This window comes from Balaenoptera borealis (assembly GCF_965194805.1).
Source record: "Balaenoptera borealis genome assembly, chromosome: 5".
NCBI lineage: Eukaryota > Metazoa > Chordata > Mammalia > Artiodactyla > Balaenopteridae > Balaenoptera > Balaenoptera borealis.
The window spans coordinates 87,669,007-87,682,433 of record NC_138862.1 but is presented as its reverse complement, the minus strand read 5'-3'; the positions used below and the strand labels follow the sequence as shown (position 1 = coordinate 87,682,433).

The 13,427-nt window shown below is 39.6% G+C and overlaps 1 protein-coding gene across 3 annotated transcripts in view; it reads right to left on the bottom strand.

The window, feature by feature from the left end:
* The window catches only part of GNB4 (G protein subunit beta 4), a 69,859-nt gene that overhangs the window by 32,278 nt on the left and 24,154 nt on the right, over window positions 1–13,427 (bottom strand). The gene's annotated exons all lie outside the window — the stretch shown is intronic.

Genomic DNA, 13,427 nt, shown 5'->3' with positions numbered 1-13,427 from the left:
AACCCCACACCACCCTGAAGTCTTCCCCATCTCTGTAAATGGCAATTCCATCCTTCCAATTGTTTAAGCCAAAAACCTGGGAGTCATCCTTAACGGCTCTGTTCTGTTTCTTTCATACCCTACATCTAATCCACCAGCAAATCATGTCAGGCATTCCTTCAAAAAATATCCAGGATTTGACCAACTCTGATTACCTCCACTTTGACTACCTTGGTCCAAGCCACCATCATCCACCTGCTCTCCTTTCTACTGCCCTTGCCCACTCTCCAGTCTATTCTAAATATAGCAACCAGAGATGCTTTTAAAACACAAGTCACTCTTCTGCTTTAAATCCTACAATGGCTTTTCACTCCACTCAGAGCAAAATCTAACTCTTTATCTTGACCCACAGAGCCCTACACAGTCTCTCACACACACCCCCTCTGACCTCGTATCTCTCCTCCCCCTACCCCTCTCTGCTCCAGCCACTCAAAAGCTTTCTTGATGTTCCTTGAACACACTAAGCAGGCTCCAGCTTCAGTGAAAATAATCTAAGAACTAAAGGAAAATTCATTGTAAGGATTTAGCATGAATCCTAGAAGTAAAAGGTAAGGATGTTATAACCTCAGGAAGAAAAGAGAGACTGGAAACTGGCAGTATTCGTTCTCTACCTGTCCTGCTTTTCTCTTCATACCTGCTTTGTTTTTTCTCTTTCTACAGAATGACTTTCTGTAGGTATATCAAGGGGCTCAAAGAGGTCTCATATAACTTTTAAGGGCATTCAAAACCACCTCTTACCCAACTCTACTGCCTTTCCACCCCCCAAAGCCACACATACACAAGGGACCCTCTAAAGAAGAGCTATCTGCAGCTAACAAGAGTTATTCAGGAAAGACTATGAGTTGTTCCAAATGAATGAAATTTTCCAGCTTGGGTGCCAAAAGGATGGAGGTACTGCGAATAGAAATGACAAAGAGGAAGCAGTTCCCTCATCACCACCACTACTCTGTGGAGGGGGAATATTAGGAGAGGCCATGGGGCCCTGAGCATCCCTGCACATTCTGCTGCGTATGCCAAAAATACAAGGCCCTAGTCACTTTTACCTAAGCCATTTCTCAAGGCTGCATTTGGAGTGAGCAACCTTGAGGGATGAGACAACGTCTGCCCCAAGACAAAGAGAGACCTTGCTTCTTCTTACTATAAAAGTGGTAAATTCCCTTAGCTCAGTGTTTCTAGACTGCGATGCAAACCCAATGCATATGTGGCATCCATCTAGGCATACCTGGGTCACCTCCATGGGACTGAGGAGCATGGGGAACGGGCAAAAACCAACATCAGGCCATGCTACTTGGGGTGCTGTGAGTAATAAAGTCCTTGGTCTCTGACCCAAGAGTCTTATGTCTTCTGCCAGCATCCACAAAACACGAACAGGCTAATTTATTAGCTTATTAAGTAGGTAAAATCCCAGACCCTTTACAGTCCTTGACAGGGAGAAGGTTCATATAAAAGATGAGGGATCCAATGTGAAATATAGTGAGTTTGTGGCAATTCCCCCTTTTTCAAAATTGAGGTATGTATAGTTGGCATATAATATTGTGTAAGTTTAAGACACACATGTTGATTTGATATTTACATATTTATATGATTACCACCAAAGCGTTAACTAACACCTCTATCACATCACATAATTACAATTTCTTTTTTGTGGAGAGAACATCTAAGATCTAGTCTCTTAGCAGCTTTGAAGTATATAACACAGCGTGGCTGGCTACACTCACTATGCTGTGCATTAGATCTCCAGAACTTATTCATCTTCTAGTTGCAAGCTGCACTCCCTTCTCGTACAGGCTGAATTTCAGGTCCAGCACTTCATTGACAACTCTGCCAGTACCCTAGTTTCCCCTGCCCTTCTATTTGGTCACATTCAACTGACAAAAATCACAACTTTGATGAACCCAACTCCGTACTTTCTTTCAGCCAGCACTCCATCTATCAAACACTGATTGAAACGTCAAACAGCAGGGCAAGTTAGTTCTACTACAAGTTCATATAAGCAATCTAGCTGGGCCCTCAAAACCACCTGGCTACCATATGCAGCTCTTTACCCATCACGTCCACTCAATAGCAACGATTTCAACTCCTCTGCATCCTTCGCCAGCTTCTGACCTTCTCACAACCCCTCTTGCAGCAAGTGAGCTTACCTTCTACATCACAGAGAAAACAGAAGCCACCAGACATGAACTCTTTCAATTTCTCACTATTAGTTTTACAAAATGATACATACTCATCATATGCTCCTCCTTCCCTTCTGTTATAATAGAGAAGCTGACTTTTCTGTCATTTGGGTCAGTTCCTCCTCCTGAGATTTAGATCCTATCTCTCCCTACCTTTTCAGTAATCTTACATTTCTGATTATCCCTTTTCATTTAGTACATTCAACTTCTCACTCTTTCTCGATTGTTTTAGTCTTTTTATTAAAAAAAATTTCAAACACAGAGAAAGGCAGAGAAATTAATATAACAGACATCCATAATGTCCACCGTGAAGGTTTACAGATTGTTAATACTGTTACTGTATTTGCTCCATCTTTTGTTTTTGCTGAAGTATTTTAAAGTCAATCACAGACATCAATGGATAAAGATATACACACAGACACACACACACACACACACACAATGGAATATTTCTCAGCCATAAAAAATAATTAAATAATGCCATCTGCAGCAACATGGATGGACCTAGAGATTATCATACTAAGTGAAGTCAGAGAGAGAAAGACCAATATTATATGATATCGCTTATATGTGGAATCTAAAATATGACACAAATGAACTTATCTACATAACAGAAACAGAATTACAGACATAGAGAACAGACTTGTGGTTGCCAAGGAGAGAGGGGTGGAGTGGGATGTATTGGGAGTTTGGGATTAGCAGACGCAAACTATTATATATAGAATGGATAAACAACAAGGTCCTACTGTGTGGCATAGGAAACTATATTCAATATCCTGTGACAAACTATAATGGAAAAGAATATGAAAAACAATGTGTATATATATATATATATATGTGTATAACAATCATTGTGCTGTACAGCAGAAATTAACACAACATTATAAATCAACTATACTTCAATAAAACAAATTTTAAAAAAATCACAGACATCAAGATACTTTACCCCTAGGGCTTCCCTGGTGGCACAGGGGTTAAGAATCTGCCTGCCAATGCAGGGGACATGGGTTCGAGCCCTGGTCCGGGAAGATCCCGCATGCCGCAGAGCAACTAAGCCCGTGCGCCACAACTACTGAGCCTGTGCTCTAGACCCCGCAAGCCACAACTACTGAGCCCATGCGCCGTAACTACTGAAGCCTGCGCGCCTAGAACCTGTGCCCCACAACAAGAGAAGCCACCGCAATGAGAAGCCCACGTGCCGCAACGAAGAGTAGCCCCCGCTCAAAGAGTAGTCCCCGCTCACCACAACTAGAGAAAGCCCGCGAGCAGCAACAAAGACCCCAACACAGCCAATAAATGAATAAATTTACAAAAGAAAAAAGATACTTTACCCCTAAACACTTCAGGTACACATCTCCAAAAATATCAAGACATTTTCCTACTAAACCATAATACCATTAACAAACCTCCCAAATTAACACCAACTATTTAGTAGCTAATACCCAGTCCATTTTCAAATTTCCCCAATTATTCCACCAATGTCTTCTACATCAGATTTGTTCAAATTAGGATCCAATTAAAGGACTATATAGTTGGTTTTATCTCTTAAATCTCTCCATCCAGAAGAATCCATCTCCTGCTTTCTTTTTTTCTATGTTAATTGACTTATTGGAGACAGCTGTCCTGTAGAATGTCCCACATTCTGTTTACTTCCCATGGTACTGTTTAACTTGTTTCTCTATACTCTATACTGCCTATGAACTGGAAGGAAGTTAGAGCTACAGGCTACATGATATTCAAGTTCAATGTATTTGGCAAGAATACTTCTAGGTGAGACTAGACTTCATATTACAATACATCAGAATGAACTTAATGTTTATGCCGCTATTAGCGAAGCTAAGATTAATCAGTGTATTCACGTCCACTGTAAAGTTATAATTCCTCATTTTCATTCAGCAAACCACCTCTGGGGAGCATTTCACTTTCGACTGTATCCTTTCCATTAGGGGTTACACACTCAAGTCTCTCCCTTTAAGAAAAAAAAAACTCCTTGAGTCTACATTTCACCATCACTAACAGTCCTTTTTCTATGTTTAAGAACTTTCAAAGACAGTTGCCTTTACATGACCCTATTTCCTCATATGGAATTCTGAATTCTCAAGTCTCATGCCCAATGACTTCAGTTAAGTTTAAGCAGGCATAATGGAAAAGAAGGGGGTAATTATAAGGCAGCGGATTGTCTGAGAAACGTTTCCAAGCAGCAAAATCAGAACCCTTGTGATGCTTGTGACCAATGAAGGGTAGCAAAATATGCCTCCCCAAAATATGCCTCTTAGGCAGGAGGATTATCTTGAGAAACAACAGACACAAGAGAAACTCTGAAAACAAGAGTAGAAATTACCCCTTTGCAATGGAGAGTGACATTTACAAAGCAAATCTCCATTTGTAAGGGTGTCTCCCTCTCGGTACCAGAAGTGAGGGATGACTATAAATGACAAGAGTCTTAGGATTTAAATCTGCACATCAAACCCTACCCTTGCTTTTCCTAGGATCCTCCCAAGACTAGTCTCCACCCCTAACCTCCCAACCTTTCTTTTGTCTTTAGCTGAAGATGGTATTGGGTTGGCCCAAAAGTTCATTCGGGCTTTTCCTTAAGCTGTTATGGGAAAATCTGAACAAAGTTATTGGCCAGCCCAATATTTAAGCTGGTGGCTTGGGTTACCTCAGGGAGTTACTCATTTTTCCCTGGGTATTTCACATGTTTACTGGAGGTATACATATTAATAAACTTCTGTGTGTTTTTCTCTTGTTAATCTTTTATTACATGGGGTCTCACCCAAGAACTCAGAAAGGTAGAGTGAAAATTACTTTTCTTCCGCTATTGAATACCGCAAACTTTCTTTGGATGTCTGAAAAATATCAAAGCAGCCTTCCCCAGCTTTATCTGTTGCTAAAAACAGGAACTAACTTTTCACTCTTTAATTGAAAACTTATTAGTGTTACCAGAAAACTGGGTTCACCTCTTGGTGGGTGTCAAGCCAAAAAACACAACCAAGCTAAAGATTGGGAGAAGGAAGGATTTATTACTTGCACCAAGTAAGGAGAACACTGGGGATCTTTCCCAAAGCAGTGTCTTCCAGCAGCAAAACTTAGGAAATTTTAAGCTAAGGATACATGCAGACTCAAGAAGGGGCTTGGCCAGGTCTACAGAGGCTAAACTGTAGTTGACTGAAGTGGTGACTTCAGAAAAGGTCAACAAACATCATCATCCCTTAGGTTCCAGTTGATCTGGTGGTTGAGCCCTTCAGGCTAATCTTTTACCACAGAAATAAAACTGGGAGTCTTTATGACTGATATATTATCTTTGTTGTTGTTACTTCTCTTGCCTGTCATTCTTTCGTTCCCTTAAGATCATTAATTACTAAGACCCGTTCAAGGGCAAGCGTTGCCGCCAGGTTTAGAGCACAAAATGGCTTAGGCCAAAATGGATTCTCTTCTGTCAAGAAAGCCATTCTTGATGCTCCTTCTTGGGGACCCGCTACCTGATCTGCTTACATTAGTCCTGTTACTATGGAGGAAGAACATTTTGATTACACAGACTTTCTGTTGATGTTTTCTTCTCACCTGACAATTGTTGTATTCCCAAGAATACCAAAAAAAAAAAAAGTACATCCAGCACAGACTAGTAGATTATAAACTACTTCCAGACAAGCCCAGAGGCTGATTAGGGTAAAGAGAAGCAACAGGATAACCCCAGATGAAACCTAATATGATAAATCCTAATAAATTATGCTTCGAAGGGGAGGATTTAAAGAAGTAGCCAATCTGTGTATTTGACATGGTCTGTGTGTATATAATATGGCTAGAAAAGCTTTGAATTCTGAGAACAACATTGTTGCATGAGGTATAGTTTATTAAAGTAGCTCCCTCAAACGATACACCTAACAACATGCTCAAAATCAGAAAAGTGAAGTCTCTATGGGCATTTATTTTGACTTGTAGAAAACAAAGTCATCTGACTACTTGCCCTCCTGCAGTTCCTTTGCATCCACAGTTAATACAGGACAGAAATCAGGGAAGTGGCAAAATATTTTATAAAAGCATTGTAAATTCTATGTGGGGAAAAGAAAAATATGGAAAATAATGACAGGAGAAAACCAGTAAGCCAGTCACCAACAAATGAAAAAATCCTCAGTGGGTGTAGCCAGGCAGACTAAGTGCAGTATAAATTAACTTCTTAGATAAGGAAGAGTCTTATCTAAATTTTAAAATAATCAAGATCCGAACCTAAGAAGGGAGTAAACCAAAAAACAGTCTCTGATCAGACTTTCCCTGAGTTATTGACCAAAAAAGGAAGTGATTATAGACAGAAATAAAAGTATACCATCTACACTGGTTACGTGCATAACAGAAAATTGAGTATAACTTCTCCTAAGGACTCAGACCTGGTAACTGGCCCAAAACTGAAAACAAAGAGGCATCAAACACACTACTTTTTAAAAAAGCTTCCAACATATGGGAGCAGAATCATTCTCCAGGCTTACTAAACAGCCCAATAGTCTGCTGCACACCACGTCACACACACACACACAGTTGATGATGATTTTCACAATTATCCCTATATACAAGAAGATGGAGGAGAGGAGGAAAGGTCAGCTATAAGAGCTAGCATCTTCAGCTGTGTAAGTGCAGTGTATGTATGATAAGAAGAGAGTTTCTCCTCTACCCCAAAGAGAAAGAAAGAAAAAAACAAAAAACGAAGACACAGATCGGAAAAGGACAGCTGCAAGCTAAAATTCAAAGAAAGGATTAGCCTCATAAAAAATTAATAAACAGAAAATTAAATAGAGTTGGGAGGTCAGAAGAGGGAGCTCTCACACCCTGTGACATAACACAGACCAGAAGAAAGACACCTCTTCTTTCCTGGCAAGGACTCAGCCAATGAAAAGCCATGGACTCTGTTTACTACAGCCCTCCCAACTTCATTTTCGTCTCTATAAAAGAGTTCTCATTCCCTTGCCCTGTGAGACTTGCAGCTGGTTTGCCATGGTTGCAGACCCTGAATTGCACTTCTCTGCAATAAACCCAAATAAACCCATCTTTGCTGGAGAAATATCTGGCAATCTATCTGTTTTAGGTCTGCAGAATCTAGAATTTAAAATTCCTACAAGCTAATAATAAAAAAGGTTGATGACCCAAAAGAAAAATGTGCGAATTATAGCACGAATAGCAGGTCACAGCAGGAAAACCAGTAGAGGCCAACAGACAAGATGAGAAGATGCTCAACGTCAGTAATCAGGGAAATGCAAATAAACAATTTCATACCTATCAGATTAACAGAATTTTTTTTCTCATCCAGGAGCTGGCAAAGCTGTGGGAAAATGGTAACATATTCTGGTAGGACAGCTCTTTGGGAAGCAATTTGGCAATATCTAACAAGGGTGATGATATGTGTATCTTCAATCTGACAATTTAATTCCACTTCTGGGTAGATGAGCCCTAAAAGAAACTTAAGTACTTGTGCTCAAGGGCTGGATTCATACAGCACCACCTGTAATAGCAATAAAATAACACCCGCCAATAGGAAAATGGATAATTACAGTGTTTTCACAGCAAATTATTACATCGCAGTGAAAACGAATGAGCTACAACATAGATGAATCTGAAAAATACTGCTAAGAGGAAAAAAGCAAGTTCCAGAAGACACATACCAGCATAATACCCTACAAAACTCAAAACCAACTAAAACTAAATAATATATAGTTTAGGAATGCATACATATGCAATAAGACTTTTTTGAAGCAAGAGAATGATAAAAGAGAAGGAAGGAACACACACGGAGTTGCAAGTAATTGTTAATTTCCAAATTCTTGAGTTGGATATTTGCTTTACAGGTGTTTATACATTATCAATAAGCAAGCAAATATAAATATATAACAGTGAGTCATACATGGATCCATGAATACTATATTTACAATTAATCCAACTCTTGCACATGTTCAGTTAAACAAGGAGGCCATTAGACTGAGGTGATTCTAATACCTTAGCAGCCTGAGTAAGCAAATCAAAACGTAAGCCTGCAAATGCCTCAAGGTTAAGAAATCAAAACCTAAGGACAACCAATGGGGACTTCCCTGGCGGTCCAGTGGTTATGACTCTGCGCTTCCACTGCAGGGGGCTAGGGATGGGGGAACTAAGATCCCACATGCCTCACAGCACGGCCAAAACAAAACAAACAAAACCAATAAGGCAATCACATAAACTACAGCCAATCAAGTAATTCCCTTGCTTCACTTCCTCCTCTTCTCTATAAAAGTCCTACCCCTATCTCCAGAGGTGGCTGGTGGAACACTCCTAACCACTCTGGTTTGGCAGTGCCCGATCCAAATCGATTTCTGCTCAGAAAACTTAAGCTTTTTAGTACTGGGTTGGCCAAAAGGTTCATTCGGTTTTTTCCATAACATGGCTCTAGTAGCGCTTAGTTGTCTTTAACTTCATTCAAAACAATTTTGTTACACTGTATTGTGACAGCTGTCATATTAGTGTGCATTTAAAAAAAAAACTTATCAAAATTGGTGAATTTTTGTGTAGCCATTTAATACTGAGGATGGGAGAAAAAAGCAACATTTTCGACATATTATGCTTTATTATTTCAAGAAAGGTAAAAACGCAAGTGAAAAGCAAAAAAAGATTTGTGCAGTGTATGGAGAAGGTGCTGTGACTGATCAAACGTGAAAAGTGGTTTGTGAAGTTTCGTGCTGGAGATTTCTTGCTGGAAATCGATGCTCCACGGTCAGGCAGACCAATTGAAGTTGATAACGATCAAACTGAGACATTAATTGAGAACGATCAATGTTATACCACGTGGGAGATAGCTGACATACTCAACATATCCAAATCAAGAGCTGAAAATCATTTGCACCAGCTTGGTTATGTTTATCGCTTTGATGTTTGGGTTCCACATAAGGGAAAAAAACCTTCTTGACCATATTTCTGCATGCAATTCTCTACTGAAATGTAATGAAAATGTTCCGTTTTTAAAACAAATTGTGACGGGCGATGTAAAGTGGATACTGTACAATAATGTGGAACAGAGGAGATCGTGGGGCAAGTGAAATGAACCACCACCAACCACACCAAAGGCCGGTCTTCAACCAAAGAAGGTGATGTTGTGTATATGGTGGGATTGGAAGGGAGTCCTCTATTATGAGCTCCTTCCGGAAAACCAAATGATTAATTCCAACAAGTTCTGCTCCCAATTAGACCAACTGAAAGCAGCACTCGACGAAAAGCGTCCAGAATTAGTCAACAGAAAACACATACTCTTCCATCAGGATAACTCAAAACCGCATGTTTCTTTGATGACCAGGCAAAAACTGTTACAGCTTGGCTGGGAAGTTCTGATTCATCCATTGTATTCACCAGACATTGCACCTTCAGATTTCCGTTTATTTCATCTTTACAAAATTCTCTTAATGGAAAAAATTTCAATTCCCTGGAAGACTGTAAAAGGCACCTGGAACAGTTCTTTGCTCAAAAAGAAAAAGTTTTGGGAAGATGGAATTATGAAGTTGCCTGAAAAATGGCAGAAGGTAGTGGAACAAAACTGTGAATACGTTGTTCAATGAAGTTCTTCGTGAAAATGAAAAATGTGCCTTTTATTTTTACTTTAAACCGAAGGAACTTTTTGGCCAATCCCATACATCTCAGTTTACCTTTGTTTTTATTTTATTTTTGGCTGCACTGGGTCTTTGTTGCTGCGCGCGGGCTCTCTCTACTTGCAGCGAGCAGGGGCTACTCTTTGTTGTGGTGCACGGGCTTCTCATTGAGGTGGCTTCTCTTGTTGTGGAGCATGGGCTCTAGGCACGTGGGCTTCAGTAGTTGCAGCACACGGGCTCAGTAGTTGCGATATGCAGGCCCTAGAGTGCACGGGCTTCAGTAGTTGTGGCGCATGGTCTTAGTAGTTGCAGAATGCGGGCTCTATGGCGTGCAGGCTTCAGTGGTTGTGGTGTGTGGGCTCAGTAGTTGTGGCTCGCAGGCTCAGTAGTTATGGTGCACGGGCTTAGTCGCTCTGTGACATGTGGGATCTTCCCAGACCAGGGATCAAACACTGGCAGGCGGATTCTCAACCACTGCGCCACCCGGGAAGTCCCTCAGTTTACCTTTTAATACACCTTAAGTCCACTGGGAACCATAAAATAAATGTAATGGAATGAAATTTAAAAATAAACTGAGGTTAGGTTAAACAACTTGCCTAAGGTTAGAAGCAGAGTTGGGAATTGAATCAAAGCGTGTATGACTCTGGAACCCAGTCTCTCAACCACTCCACTATGCCTCCTTGGAAGGGCATTTCGTTAGATCTCTCCATTGAATCTAATGATCCTCCCTCTTATTCAAGCTTTACTCCAATAGTTTTCCAGATCCCTCACTTCCTAGATCCTCCTTGTACTTCACTGACTATTCCTTATCTGTATCATTGTGGGCTCCTCCCCCCGCCCCCTCCCACCCCCAATTCATTTCTTAAATATGTATGTTTTTCCAGATCTATCTTCGGTCACCTAGTTAAGCAGCTTCCCTCCTGGGAGGAAGGAAAGATACAGACGTGTATGAGATATGAGCCATCTCTACCTTCCTTTACAAAAAACAAAAAACAAATCATCAGAAGAATACAGTCAAGGAATTTCACCAACAGTGATTTTTACTCAAGATCCAACTGGAGCTGTTTATCACAATCTCTGCAGTTGTACTGAAATTACTAACTAAAGCAATTTTAAACTAATAATTTAACAGAAATTCGTTTGATATAAGCATACTGCTCTTTTAATTACTATAACTTCTTGACTAGGTTCTTTCTCAACATGAATATTTGATTCATTTAACACATTTTAAATAACTTGATCGTATAGTGAAAGCACTGTTAGTTGAGTAGAAGGCACATATCAATTATCCTTTAAAAAGTTCAGCTGTACCAGTTACAAATATCAAAAAATACCAATGGGTCATTGTATCCAAGCCAACTTATTAAATAAAATGGAAAAAAATACAATTGCATAATTCAAATAGACTTCTCTCTACACTTCTTAAAATGTCCACAGAATTTTTACTAAAGCAAGGCATTATGTAGCCTGTACAATTATACTGCTGTGTTAGTGAACAGTTATTTTAATCCTTGTAAGACAAAGACATACAAGTATTTCTTAATTATCAATAATTTTCATATGGATCATGAAAGCTCATGTAAGGCATGAAAGAATACTTTAAACTGTACTTTAAAAATTTAAATGTAAACTACTTTTACCTACTAGTAGTCTATCAGAAAAGTTAAGTTTGCTATTATTATCATTAAATTCTCTAATGTTCTGCTTTTCTCTCTGCAATCCTGATTCATAATTCCTATACTTTATTTATTTAAAAAAAAAACACCCTAAACCCTTAATGAATTAGTTAAGGTATTTAAAGCTTTTATGATCATTCTCAGAGGAATGTAAAATCACACTTGCTTACCCACCCCAAGTAGTCTTCCCATTACAGATATTCCCATGTGGCTTTCTTTCTCAAGAAGTTGGCCAAAAATCTAAAGCTGTATGGGGTGAGTGGATAAGAGAGGAAAACAGAAGAGATGCTGATACTGCAGTATAGGCATTATGTTTTGCTTTTTTATTTTGCTACCAAATTTCTCATTACACTGAACATTTTTAAGTGCCCCAAAAGTAACATGATTCAGCCTCTTGAGAACTAAAGGCAGTCTGTTTTGTCTGCGTTCCAGGAAAAAATAAGGTGCTGCTCTCAAGTCTGTTTCCCTTCACCTAACTGGTTTGTTCTGGCACAGTTCATTCTCTCACCAAACATTTACCGAACGCCTATTATGTGCCAAGAACCGGGGCTACACATGAATTAGATACAGGCCCAGCTCTCCAGGAGTTTACAGTCTAAGAAGGAAAACAGAGGTTTAAGTGCATATTCACAGAAGTCCATAATCCATTACCCTAAGCCCTAAGGGCCAGATGCATTTCAGAATTTGGGAGTCCACAGATTTTAAAAAGATTTTTTAAAAGCTTTTCAGATTTTTTTTTTTTGGTCGCACCGCGTGGCTTGTGGGACCTTAGTTCCCCAACCAGACATCAAACCCACGCCCTTGGCAATGAAAGCGTAGAGTCTTAACCACTGGACCACTGGGGAATTCCCAGCTTTGCAGATTTAAAAAGGTGTATTCATCACGTATTTCATTCCACACCAACTGGACTCTGGGGCAGCACCCACATAATCCAGAAGGAGTATTTCTGCAGCAAAATATAAGTGTCGTCACAACTAGGTGGGGAAAAAGTAGACCAGCAACAGTTTCACGTTAGTTCAAGTTAGGTTGTGCCACCAAACAAGTTCAAATCACATAAGGTTTTGCCACTAAGTGATATATGAAAAAAATTGCAGTTTCAAAGCATTCTGGATCTCCAAATTATGGATAAGAGATTCTTTTTTTTTTTTTAAGCAAATAACAGTTTATCTAAAAGATGTCTGAGGCATTCCCAAGAAATGAATACTTTTCCAGTAAATACAGTCTATTATGTAGTGATTAATCACTGTATCATTACACAGTTAAAGCAAATCTCCTAGGATATAACAAATGATTTCCTACAAAACTGATGGCTACACGAGATGTGGCTGGTAACACAAATCAACCTCTCAAGCATAAGCGGCCAATCCTGATTCTGAGCCTCCACCTTCTCATGGCAAAAGCCAAACAAACTTAGCTTGATCCGTGATTCTCAACCCTCGTGGCACACAGAACCACGTAAGCTGGTAAGAGATTCTTGACCTATAATATATAAGAGGAGGATTACCTGGATAACCCCTGATGTTAAAAGATACTTAGTATTTAGCCAACCAAGAGATGACATTTATTGAGCACTTACTATGTGTCATGCACTGTTCACAACTCTTCACAGTAACTCATTTAACGACCTCAAATTAACCTCAAAAGGTAAGTACTAATATCATCCTCATTTTACAGATGAGGAAACTACATGTTTTGGAGGTTATGAACCTCACCCAAGTTCACACAACCTAATGAGAGTTGGAGTATGACTATACTTACTGTGTGATCCCAGAAACTGTTTAACTTCTGAGTCTCAATTCCCTCATCTGTACAGTGGAGACACTTATGTCTACGCCCAAGTGATTGTTTTAGGGATTAAATAACACACATTAACAAAATGTCCTTGGAACTTTAAGTCAGAGCTAATTTGGCCCAACAAGGGAAATACATGAAGAAGGTAT